General features: G+C 45.6%; 1 long non-coding RNA gene across 1 annotated transcript; it reads left to right on the top strand.

Annotated features, from left to right (window-relative positions):
- Positions 1-485: 485 nt before the first annotated feature.
- LOC141052313 (uncharacterized) lies at positions 486-13,195 on the top strand. Its single transcript, XR_012220776.1, has 2 exons — positions 486-743; positions 10,941-13,195. It is a non-coding gene; the product is annotated as an uncharacterized lncRNA (long non-coding RNA).
- Positions 13,196-13,580: the final 385 nt, after the last annotated feature.

Genomic DNA, 13,580 nt, shown 5'->3' with positions numbered 1-13,580 from the left:
CATACACTGACTCATCATATGACTGCTGGAACAAGAGTTGACATTTCCCCAGAAGAAGAAGGCACAAAACATCCAGAAACTTTCAATGAGGACTATTTGTAAAATTGCGCCTTTTCCATTGTAGATATATTGGAGCAAAAACAAATTGAAATTTGAATTAATGTGAGAACTTATTGGTATATTTAGATTGGGACAGACTGTGGGACAATGTTTCATTGCCTTATGCTGTCGACAGGTGAGATTAGAGGTGACTGGGAAAAGGCACTGACTTTGTTTTGTTTGTAACTGCAATAGTTAAGGCAATGAGCGGCACTATGCCAACATGTTTTGGAGATAAGTCTCTGAACTCGTTTCTAGTTTCAAACCCAAGCCCAAGGGCTTTTGGTTATGTCCCCTCCGCCTCTTCAGTACTCGGCCCCCCTCCCTATACTTCACTGGGGCACAATGAAGTCTTTTGTCCCCAGTGATGTGGATGATGTGGAACAGCCAGCAAATCACATTGCGGTTTAAGAAACGTGTAGATGATACAGACCTCGGGCGCAGGACGCCTCCCACCGAGTGTGACAGGGACAAGGTGACAAAGAACGGTATTCTGGGAAAGTGTCCCATGTTACCTCCGTTCCCAGAAATATAACCAGAATTTACTGCACGACACAAACTGCAGAACTACAAGTGCCGGCGTGTACCAATGGACGAACCGCAAACTGTCTAAACTTGGCCTACAAGTACTACAAGTATTCTTGGTATGAGATTACATATTTTAACCCTTTAATCTTCTCCTTGCATTCGGCAGCTGATGATCCCATGTGGATAGATGCTATTTTACATGTGTTTGTTTTTACATTATTTTATTAAATATTACAAACTTTATACAACTATCAGATATTTACTGTACACATGTTATATAGAGGAAAAGAACCAGAAGTAACAGGGCACCTTCTCGAAGTCAACCTTTACGCTACAGAACTTCTTTTAGCCATTAGTATTCACCTCGGTTTCACTAAGTAGAAAAACAAGGACAGCACAGAGCGTCCTCTAGTGGGCAATGTAATAAACTAAAAATAAAGGTACCTTGCACGATATTGAGTATTCTCATGGCAGAAGAAGAAAAAAACATTTTAGTGGTAATTAGTTTTCCTAAACAGGATGGAAAGCACTACACTAAGGCTGTGTTCACAAGTTGCATTTTTGTGCAGCCCAAACCTGCTCTCTTGGCAGTAAAATCGCTGCTCAGAAAACGTGTCTCAGATTTGCTTTAGCACCATTTTTATGCACATTAAAAGCTGATTTCTGCAGTGTCAGCAGAAGCTATGACATTTCAGAAATCTCATGCACACGCTTGCTTTTTTTGTTTCCTAAAATTGAACTGGAAAACTAGCGTTTTTTAAAATCTATATCATGTCAAATCCTTCAGTGTTTTTTGCAGCGTTTTTTCGCTTTCTTATGACTTTCTATGGGTGAAAAATTGCTGAAAGATTTGACATGCTGCAGATTTCAAAAACCCTACAGTTGTCAAATTCAGTCAGGAAGCAAAAAAAAAAACCCAGGCGTGTGCCTGAGATTTCTGAAATGTCATTGTTTTTTTTTAAGTATCAACAAAAGCTCTCTTAATTTGAATAAAAAGAGCTGCTAAAAACGCAGCAAAAACACAACATGTGATCATAGCCTAAAACTGTGTTCATACTGTATGTTTCAGCCGTGAAGCATTTATTTGTCGCAATCACAGTAAGGACTTGTACACTCAGCTATAGTGTGAGCTTTTTGACACTATTCCAAAAAAACTCCCTCAGGGGTCAAATGTTGCACACAGCCTAGAGAGTATCCCACATAAAGTCAGTTAAAACATAACCTTTAATGAACCATTAAAAGGACATAACACACAAAAACATTACAAAAAAGTGCTCATGTGAACCAGTGCTCAATAAAAAATGGTTTGGTCTCACCATTGGTATTAGATATAGCATTCCAGCATCAGGGCGTATCCTGCTGGAGAGACGATCCACTCATGGGGAGCCGACACATGGGAAAAACAGTGTTAATGTAAAGTATTCCCCTACACTCCCTGTCGTGCCCCAGCGTTACTCCTGTCCTAACAAGGACAGACGCCAAGTGGATCCTGTAGTGGACACCCCCACTGATAAGGGGAAAAATAGACAGAAGCTCTCTACGCGATTCTTCCCCAATGGTGGAGATTCATCAGGGGAGTCAAATAGATATAAAGCAGTAGGAAAGGATATATTATTATTATTATGCATTTATATAGCGCCATTTATTCCATGGCGCGTTACATGTGAAAAGGGGAAATATAGACAAGTATAGAAAACATGTGTAACACAAGGGACACACAAGTACATAAGGAGAGGGGAGCCTGCCCGCGAGGGCTCACAGTCTACAGGGATGGGTGAGGATAGAGTAGGAGAGGGTAGAGCAGGTCATGCTGTGGTTCAGTAGACCGAGGATCATTGCAGGCTGTAGGCTTGTCGGAACAGGTGAGTCTTCAGGTTCTTCTCGAAGGTTTCCGTTGATGGTGAGTCTGATGTGTTGCGGCAGGGAGTTCCAGAGTATGGGGGAAGCACGGGAGAAGTCTTGTATGCGGTTGTGGGAAGAAGAGATAAGGGGGGAGTAGAGAAGGAGATCTTGAGATGATGGAAGGTTGCATGCGAATAGGTACCTAGAGACCATGTCACAGATGTATGGAGGAGACAAGTTGTGGATGGCTTTGTATGCCATGGTTAGGGTTTTGAATTGGAGCCTCTGGGCGATAGGAAGCCAGTGAAGGGCCTGGCATAGGGGGGAGGCTGGGGAATAGCGGGGAGACAGGTGGATTAGTCAGGCAGCAGAGTGTAGGATGAACTGGAGCGGAGCCAGAGTACTAGAGGGGAGGCCAGAGAGTAGGAGGTTGCAGTAGTCGAGGCGGGAGATGATAAGAGCATGCACTAGTGTTTTTGTGGTTTCGTGGTTGAGGAATGAGCGGATCCTGGAAATATTTTTGAGTTTGAGGCGGCAGGAGGAGGTGAGGGCTCGGATATGTGGTTTGAAAGAGAGCGCAGAGTCGAGGATCACCCCAAGGCACCGAGCGTACGGGACTGGGGAAAGAGAGCAGCCACTGACATTGATGGATAGGTCTGGTGGAGGGGTTGAGTGAGATGGGGGAAAGATGATGAATTCTGTTTTGTCCATGTTCAGTTTGAGAAAGCGAGCAGAGAAGGCTGAGATAGCAGACAGACATTGTGGGATTTCATTCAGTAAGGAGGCAAGGTCGGGTCCATATAGGTAGATCTGCGTGTCATCGGCATAGAGGTGATACTGCAAACCGTGGGATTCTATGAGCTGTCCCAAGCCGAAGGTATAGATGGAGAATAGTAGGGGTCCTAGGACAGAGCCTTGGGGAACACCGACAGACAGGGGGCGAGGTGGTGTGTGAGAGGGAGACACTAAATGTTTGGTCTGCTACGTATGATGAGATCCAGGATAGGGCCAGGTCTGTGATGCCAAGAGATGAGAGAGTCTGTAGCAGGAGGGAATGGTCTATGGTGTCGAAGGCAGAGGAAAGGTCCAGGAGAAGGAGGACAGAGTAGTGTCGCTTGCTGTTGGCGGTTAGTAAGTCGTTAGTGGCTTTAGTTAGGGCAGTTTCAGTTGAGTGATGCAGTTGGAAGCCAGATTGTAACCGGTCAAAGAGGGAACAGGAGGAGAGGTGGGAGGACAGTTCAAGATGTACATGCTGTTCCAGTAGTTTTGAGGCGTAAGGGAAAAGAGATATTGGCCGATAGTTAGACACAGAGGATTGGTAAAGGGAGGGCTTTTGAGGATGGATGTGATTGAGGCATGTTTGAAGGATGAGGGAAAGACACCATTTGTAAGTGAAAGGTTGAAAAGGTGTGTTAGAGATGGGATGAGGACTGTGGCCAAGTTAGGGATTAGGTGAGACGGGAGTGGGTCGAGGGCACAAGTGGGTGAGGTGTGATCTTGACAGAAGGGTGGAGAGCTGATCTTCTGTCATGGTGGAGAAGCTGGCTTTTGCAGGACAGGGCTTAGCGGCTAAGAGGGGCATTGGGGGCTGCGGGCCAAAGTTTTGTCTGATCGTGTCGATCTTCTGCTTAAAGAAGGAGGCAAAGTCTTCGGCAGAAATGAGAGGAGGGGGAGGAGGTGCTGTGGGACGGAGTAGAGAATTGAAAGTGTTGAAGAGCTGTTTAGGGTTGTGAGATGCGAAGTAAGTTTGTTTTGTGGCAGAGAGCGTGGACTTAAAGCTGGCAAGGGACTGCTTGTATGCGTTGAAGTGCTCAGTAGAATGGGTTCTCTTCCATCTCCGCTCAGCAGCCCTGGAAACCCGTCTCAGTTCTTTGGTCAGGCTGGTCAGCCAGGGTTGCCTGTTGATTGTTTGAGTTTTACTCTGTGTGAGGGGGGCAGCCGAATCAAGCGTTGCTGTTATTGTGGTGTTATAAAAGGTGGTAGCAGCATCTGTATCATGAAGGGAAGCTACAGTATGTCTGTAAGAGGGAGAAGGGATTCAGAGAGTGATTGTAAATTGAGGTGTTTGAGATTCCTGTGAGGGTGAGCAAGTTTATGAAGCGGGGGTTGCGCAGTAGGAGAGGAGAGGGAGGAGAATGTCAGTAGGGGGATGGGTGAGTTATTGAGATTAGTGAGGGAACAGATACGGTGAAGATAAGGTCCAGTGTGTGACCATCTTTGTGAGTGGCCGCAGAGGACCATTGAGTGAGGCCGAGGGAAGCCGTGAGTGATAAAAGTTTAGAGGCAGCCCGGGTGGAAGTGTCAATGGGGATGTTGAAGTCGCCCATGATGATGGTGGGGATGTCAGCAGAAAGGAAATGGAGTAGCCAGGTGGTGAAGTGGTCGAGAAAGGTGGAGATGGCTAGTTCTGGGGGGCGGTAGATGACAGCCAGTTGGAGGGGGAATAGATACGGACGGAGTGCACCTCGAATGAGGGAAGAGTAGCGGAGGGTGGCAAAGGAATTGGGGTAAAGGAGCAGGTATCAGACAGGAGCAAGCCAACTCCTCCACCATGTTTGTTGCTGGGGCGAAGGGTGTGAGAGAGATGGAATCCGGCATAGGAAAGCGCAGCTGGAGAGGCTGTGTCAGAGGGAGTGAGCCAGGTTTCAGTGATGGCGAGGAAGGAGAGTTTGTTGGTGACAAAGAGGTCATGAATAAATGATAGCTTGTTGCAGACAGAGCGTGCGTTCCATAGGGCTCCAGGTAATGGGGTTGAGGGAGTGGGGGCTGGATGAATGGGTATGAGGTTATCATGGTGGCGAAGACGTGTAGAGGATCGTGGCAGGGTGGTAGAAGTGAGTGTTGGGAGGTGTTGAGGAGGGCCAGGATTTGGGGATACGTCGCCAGCAATAAGGAGTAGTAGACAGAGCATTAGAAGGTGGGAGCAGGATAGGTTATGATGTGGCCGTGTGTGTCTGGAGAAAAAGGATTGTATGTGGAGGAACAGTTGTGACGAAGAGGTGAGATGGCTGGGAAGGATGGAGGGGGAAATGTCAAGTTCCTTACTGGGTGGAGGGATTGCAGGAGTTAGGGAGAAATAGAGTAGTATGGGGGTGATAGTAAAAAGAAGGCGAAACATTGTTGTGGTGTTTTAGTCGTTACCTTACAGTCAATTCCAGTCCAGTTCAAGTCTAATTCAAAGTACTTAGAAATTAGTACGTTGAAATTGATGCAGCCGACTACGTCTGGAGCAGACCCATGGTGGTGAATATATGTGCAGCTAAAGACAATCAGGTGTGAGTGAAAATGGGGTGTGACTGCCCAGGCCAAATGCACAGAGTTAAGCAGAGGTCATAAAAGGGGGAAGGGGTTATACAGACCACTTAGATGTGTGGCAAAAATAACAAGATGGAGTACAATTATGGATACAAGAAGATGGGTAAGCTATGCATACCATATAGAATACAATGCAGTTCACATGTCAGTACCTGGATAAGAATGAAGTGATTAAACAGAGTCAGCATTGGTTTGTAACTAATAAGTCATGTCAGACTAACTTAATTTCCTTCTATGACGGAATCACTGATTGGGTGGATCAAGGAAATGCTGTAGATATAGTATATCTTGACTTCAGGAAAGCATTTGACAAAGTATCTCATACAATCCTTATTGAAAAAATGACTAAGTATGGAATGGACAAGGTAACTGTTAGGTGGATTCATAACTGGCTTAGTGATCGGACCCAAAGAGTGGCTGCACATCCAGTTGGAAGAATGTGGGCTCTGTCCTGGGCCCTGTATTGTTCAACATCTTTATCAACAATTTAGATGAAGGAATTGAGGGTAAACTGATTAAATTTGCTGATGACACAAAGCTAGGAGGGATGGCTAATACTAGAGAAGAGAGTGAGGGGATTGAAAAAGATATAAATAAACTGGAGCAGTGGGCAGCAACTAACAGAATGGTTTTTAACAGGGAAAAATGCAAAGTACTACATCTGGGCAATAAAAATGAAAAAAGCATATACAGAATGGGAGGAATAGGGCTAAGCAACAGCACATGTGAAAAAGACTTGGGTATACTAATAGATCACGGACTAAATATGAGTCTACAGTGTGATGCAGCAGCAAAAAAGGCAAACGCAATTCTAGGATGTATTAACGGAAGCATACAGTCTAGATCACGTGAAGTCATTATTTCCCTCTACTCCTCTTTGGTCAGACCTCATCTGGAATATTGTGTCCAGTTTTGGGCACCACATTTTAAAAAAGACATCAACAAACTGGAGCAAGTTCAGAAAAGAGCGACCAGAATGGTGACCGGTCTGCAAACCCTGTCTTATGAGGAAAGGTTGCAGGATTTGGGAATGTTTAGTTTGCAAAAGAGAAGACTTGAGAGGAGACTTAATAGCTGTCTACAAATATCTAAAGGGCTGTCACATTGTAGAAGGATCATCTTTATTCTCATTTGCACAAGGAAAGACTAGAAGCAATGGGATGAAACTGAATGGGAGGAGACACAGATTTGATATTAGAAAAAAACTTTTTGACAGTTAGAGTGATCAATGAGTGGAACAGGCTGCCACAAGAAGTGGTGAGTTCTCTTTCAATGGAAGTTTTCAAACAGAGGCTGGACAGACATCTGACTGGGATGATTTAGAGAATCCTGCTTTGAGCAGGGGGTTGGACCAGATGGCCCAGGAGTTCCCTTCCAACTCTACGATTCTATGATTCATTCAGGAGCATGAGAAAGTGGTGGAAATTCAGCAATGCATACCATATAAAATACAATGCAGTTCACATGGGGCATTTCGGAGCATGAGAAAGTGGTGGAAATTCAGCAATGCATACCTGTGGGAACAGAAGAACATCTCGGTCAGATGGTGATGATGATGACAATGCTGCAGGAGTCACGAGTGACCAAATGCATTCTAGAATTCAAGTCTAATTCAAAGTACTTAGAAATTAGTACTTTGAAATTGATGGAGCCGACTGCGTCTGGAGCAGACCCATGGTGGTGAAATATAACAAACTAGCGTGACTGTCCCTGTCACTACCAAGTGGAGTCCTCTTGGTAGTGACAGGGACAGTCACACTAGTTTGTTAGGCACCTCGCCACTGCAGGGCCTGTGGACTTAATGGACAACACTAATTCTATATATCCTTTCCTACTGCTTTATATCTATTTGACCCCCTGATGAATCCCCACCATTGGGGAAGAAGCGCATAGGGAGTTTCTGTCTATTTTTCCCCTTATCAGTGGGGGTGTCCACTACAGGATCCACTCGGGGCCTGTCCTTGTTAGGACAGGACTAACGCTGGGCCATGACAGGGAGTGTAGGGGAATACTTTACACTAACACTGGTTTTCCCATGTCTCGGCTCCCCATGAGTGGGGGATGCGCCCTGATGCTGAAATGCTATATCTAATACCAATGGTGAGACCAAACCATTTTTTATTGAGCACTGGTTCACATGAGCACTTTTTTGTAATGTTTTTGTGTGTTATGTCTTTTTAATGGTTCATTAAAGGTTATGTTTTAATTGACTTTATGTGGGATACTCTCTAGGCTGTGCACAGTAAGGACTTGCTCACATTCACGTATAGAAAAATCATTCCAATTCCGCTCCTGAAAATTTGGAAGAATGGAATCTGTATGGTTGAACTTATGTCATGCGAGTGCAATGCGTGATTATTTTCTCGCCTAGCATCCATATGACATGCATATGCAATGCATTTTTTAACATCATCTTTAACATACTACATGCTCTATGTAACTTAAATCTAATTTGAAAAAGTAATAAAGCAATCTTATATAAAGAGATGATAGATCGATAGACAGACAGATATCCTGTATATATATATAATTTCACAAGCCTCCTACATATTATTAAACTTGCACCCTTTAGTGCCTTTCATTTGGCTCTAAAGTGTGGTTAGGCTGGTTTAACCTAGTTAAAGTGAAAATTGCAAAAAAAAATTATGTGGGGTCACCAATGGTGATGAGCGAGTATACTTGTTACTTGAAATTTCCCGAGCATGCTCGGGTGATCTCCAAGTATTTGGATGTGCTCGGAGATTTAGTTTCTTTCACCCTAGCTGCATGATTTGTGACTGCTAGTCAGCCTAAATACATGTGGGGATTGCCTGTTTGTTAGTCACCACTATTTTTTGATAACCAGCAAAGGTAAAGCAGATAGCTGTGAGCTGATATTATCAGGCTGGGAAGGTCCCTGGTTATTGGGTCCTTCCCAACCTAAAAATACCATACCACATGAGATGCGCCAATTCTGGCACTTTACCTCACTCTTCCTGATTGCCCTGGTGCATTGGCATTCAAGGTAATAGTAGTTGGGGCATCAAGCCCCCATTACTAGCCCAGTAATTAAAAATAAAAACACACGCAAAAAAAACTTTATTTGAAAAAACACTCACCCATACTTTCTTTGGCTCACTAATTTATTAAAAAAACAAGAAAACCCATGCAGGTACACCATAGGCCAACAAATCCGACCTAGTCCACAAATTGATATCTGAAAAACATAAAAAGAGAGAAAAAAACAAGACAATGTCCATTGTTTGCCAATTTATTACAAAAAATTTGCTTACGCAGGTCAGACGTAGTCCAGTGTTCCCTGAATCCGGCCCTGGCGAGTTAATAGCAGTAAGTAGTGTTACTGCTATTCACAGTCGCCGGGTAGTGACATCACCACTTATCAGAGTTGCTGGATCCCGTTGCACTCTGTAAAAGCCAGAGATCGCTGTGTGTGACGGGGATCAGCGACCGGCCCCCCTGCCGGTTATCGCTGATCGTGCTCGAGCAGCCAGGGCCGTTTTTCGATCACTGGTCTCCCGCTGCCCAGCGCGCATCGCTGCGTGCGGCAGTGAGAGACCAGCGATCAGCGACGCTGGACGCTAGTTGCTAATGTAAATGTCGGGTATCCAGGAGCCGCCGGTTTCCAAGGTAAACAGCGGGTATCCAGGAGTCGCGCGGCTCCTGGATACCCGACGTTTACATTAGAAACCAGTGTCCAGCGTCGCTGGTCTTGATCGCTGGGGCTGTCTATGTGACCGCTCACCAGCGATCAGCCTAACGGTGTCCCAGCGATCCCATCATGTCGGATCGTTGGTGGGATCGCTGGGACATCGTTTAGTGTGACGGGGCCTTAAGACCGAGCAGCTCTGAACAGCAGTCATGTCAGTAGCTACACGTATTATCAGAGTTGCCGAGGGCAGGGTGACTCAGCGACTCTGATGAGCGTTACAGTACAGATTCGGGGAAAGCTGGACAACATTGGACCTGCCGGAGAACATTTTTTGTAGTAAATTGGTGAATGAGGGACATTGTCTTGTTTTTTTCTCTCTTTTTATGTTTATCAGGTATCCATTTGTGGATTACATCAGATTCGGTGGACTATGGCGGATTCACTGGATTACGACGGACTTGCATGATTTTTGGGGGGAGGTTTAATACATTGATTAGCCAGGGAAAGTGTTGGGGAGTGTGAACCCCTTCCCGACCAATGACGCCACATAGGCATCATGAAAACTGGTGCCAATCTGACCAGTGACGCCTATGTGGTGTCATGACTTTAAAGCCCCCCTGCGGGTCGGGTGACCAGGGTCACTAAAAGGTCACTCGACCTGCAGATACAAGGGGCTTTGTTCTTCACCACAGGGGGCGTGGCTTCACCCCCACGTGGCTACGATCGCTCTGATTGGCTGTTAAAAGTGAAACAGCCAATCAGAGCAATAGAAATATTTCATCAATGAAAATTGATGAAATATTACAATCCAGCCATGGCCGATGCTACAGTAGCATCGGACATGGCTGGAGACCGTGATCCGACCCCCCCACCGACTCACGGGGCCGATCGGCCCCCAATGCTGACTGACGGCGGCAATGTGCCGCCGCCGTCATCATCTGCTCCCCTCCCCATTCTATAGGCTCCCCCCACCTTCCGACCCCCCTCACCCCCCGGTACCTCCAATGGCCCTCTCTGGCTCCCGCGGTCCTGCTTCATGGGTGCCGCCATCTTGGAAAATGGCGGGCGCATGCGCAGTGCGCCCGCCGGCTGAAGATTCATTCATTCATTTTGATCACTGTGATAAACTCTCACAGTGATCAAAATAGAATGAAAAGTAAATAAACCCCCCGTTTATCACCCCCATAGGCAGGAACAACTAATAAAATAAAGAAATTATTTTTATTTTTATTTTTCCATTAGGGTTAGGGTTAGGGTTGGAACTAGGGTTAGGGCTAGGATTAGAGCTAGGGTTAGGGTTGGAAATAGGGTTAGGGTTGGAATACGGGTTAGGGTTGGAATTAGGGTTAGGGTGGAATTAGGGTTAGAGTGGAATTAGGGTTAGGGTTGGAATTAGGGTTTAGGGTTAGGGTTGAAATTTGGGTTAGGGTGAAAGTTTCTAATGATCTACTAACAGCTAAATCAAATGGTCATTACTCCATGCTAACTCTCTTGGATCTCTCTGCAGCATTCGACACTGTGGATCATCAGCTCCTCCTCACTATGCTCCGTTCCATTGGCTGTTATGAATGGGTCACCGAGGAGAAAAACGCTAAACAAGCTAAGCCACAGAAAACCAGAGTGGTTGGTAACTATGCAGATTGCAGATCCCTGATCTTACCACACAACTAGCAGTAGCCGTGGAGCGTGCCTACGATGAACCTAGATGCCTCATCACGGCCGGAGGACTACATAAGCCTAAAGCAAGAAAAGGGAAAACTAACTGCCCCAGAGCAGACCCCAAAGGAATAGATAGCCCCCACACATGTATTGACGGTGAAACAAGATGAAGGCACAAACACAGGCAGGAAAATAGGCTGAGCAAATGATGGGGCCCAAACTAACTAGACAGGAAAGGAAAGTGAAGACACAATCTGCAACCTGCAAAAAACCCTACAAAAATTATGTCCAACACTTCTGATAGCAAAATTAACCCTGAAGTCATTAGACTTCTCCCACTATATCAGCACTCTGAAATATTCTGAGACAGAGCAAAAAGAGACCGAACTAGTAAGGAACAAAAAGCCATTTGTCAAAACACTAACAAATAAGAGTGGAAATTCAGCTCAGCCCCCAGCCGGGGCCGGCAGACCACACAAAAAACTGAATAGACCAACAAAATCAGGTGTGAACATTAGCAGAAAAACTTAGCTTTAGATGACTGGAACAGAGCTGAAAACCAAGAGCTGACAAGCCAGAAGGAATCACAAGCAACTGAATAGGGCGTCGGCTGTCTTAAATCCAATCTGAGAATCCTGAGATCCAATCGTCATCCTCATTCTCAGGTGGCAGATCTCCACCGATCAAACCAGCCGCACCACCTCCCGTCACCACCAGAGGGAGTCCAGAAAGGGAACTCACAACAATTGGCCTCAAGGACACCGTTCTCTCCTGGTTCTCCTCCTATCTCTCTGACCGCTCCTTTACTGTATCTTTTGCTGGCTCCTCCTCCTCTCACCTTCCTCTTACTGTTGGGGTTCCTCAAGGATCGGTTCTAGGCCCCCTCCTCTTCTCCTTGTACACTGCCCCTATTGGTCAAACAATCAGTAGATTTGGTTTCCAGTACCATCTCTATGCTGATGACACCCAATTATACGCTTCTTCTCCTGACATCACGCCAGCCTTTCTAGAAAACACCGGCGATTGTCTAAACGCTGTGTCTAACATCATGTCCTCACTATATCTGAAACTGAACCTGTCAAAGACTGAACTCCTTGTATTTCCTCCCTCTACTAATGTACCTATACCCGACATTGCAATTTCTGTGTGTGGTTCCACTATTACTCCCCAGCAACATGCCCGCTGTCTTGGCGGTCATACTTGACTCCAAGCTTTCCTTCGCCCCCCACATTCGATCACTGGTTCGCTCTTGTCATCTGCACCTCAAAAACATCTCTAGAATTCGACCTTTTCTTACTTTTGACTCTGCAAAAACTCTTACTGTTTCTCTTATTCATTCTCGTCTCGACTATTGTAACTCTCTTCTAATCGGTCTCCCTCATATTCCTCACCAATCGTTACACCGATGCCTCTACCTTGTGCCAGTCATTACACTGGCTACCCATCCACTCCAGAATTCAGTATAAACTTATTACCCTCACCCACGAAGCCCTCCATGGCTCAGCACCACCCTACATCTCCTCCCTTGTTTCAGTATACCACCCTACCCGCGACCTCCGCTCTGCTGATGACCTGAGGTTAGCATCCTCAATAATCAGAACCTCCCACTCCCGTCTCCAAGACTTTACACATGCTGTGCCAATTCTTTGGAATGCACTTCCCAGGTCAATACGATTAGTCCCCAATCCCCAAAATTTTAAGCGTGCCCTGAAAACGCATTTATTCAGACTGGCCTATCGCCTCAACACATTAACCTAATCTATCCCTGTGTGGCACAGCCAAAAGTTTTACCATAACCAGGTTCCCCGCATCATGTTCCCACATGCTTTATGCAACCATTAGCCCTCTGTGTCTGTACTGTTACACACTTAACATTATGGCTGGTCCATACAATCAGGGCAACTGTTACCACCCACCTTTCATGTCTACCTCTTTCCTCATAGACTGTAAGCTTGCGAGCAGGGCCCTCATTCCTCTTGGTATTTGTTATAATCTATGTGATTATTGTTATGCTGTAATGTCTATTGTCTGTACAAATCCCCTCTGAAATGTAAAGTGCTGCGGAATATGTCGGCGCTATAGAAATAAAATTTATTATTATTATTATTATTATTAATTAGGGTTAGGGTGAAATTAGGGTTAGGGTTGGAATTAGGGTTAGGGTTAGGGATAGGGTTAGGGGTGTGTTGGGGTTAGGGTTACGGTTAGGGTTGTGATTAGGGTTAGGGATAGGGTTAGAGGTGTGTTGGGCTTAGGGTTGGGATTAGGGTTAGGGATGTGTTGGGGTTAGGGCTGTGGCTAGGGGTGTCTTAGAGTTAGGGTTGGAGTTAGAATTGAGGGGTTTCCACTGTTTAGGCATATCAGAGGGTCTCCAAACGCGACATGGTGCAACCATTGATACCAGCCAATTTTGCGTTCAAAAAGTCAAACAGTGCTCCCTCCCTGCCAAGCCCCGACGTGTGCCCAGTGGTTTACCCCAACATATGGG

The sequence above is a fragment of the Dendrobates tinctorius genome, unplaced genomic scaffold (assembly GCF_039654945.1).
Source record: "Dendrobates tinctorius isolate UK_male_01 unplaced genomic scaffold, ASM3965494v1 ptg000159l, whole genome shotgun sequence".
NCBI classification, from domain to species: domain Eukaryota; kingdom Metazoa; phylum Chordata; class Amphibia; order Anura; family Dendrobatidae; genus Dendrobates; species Dendrobates tinctorius.
This window is presented reverse-complemented; position numbering and strand designations above follow the sequence as displayed.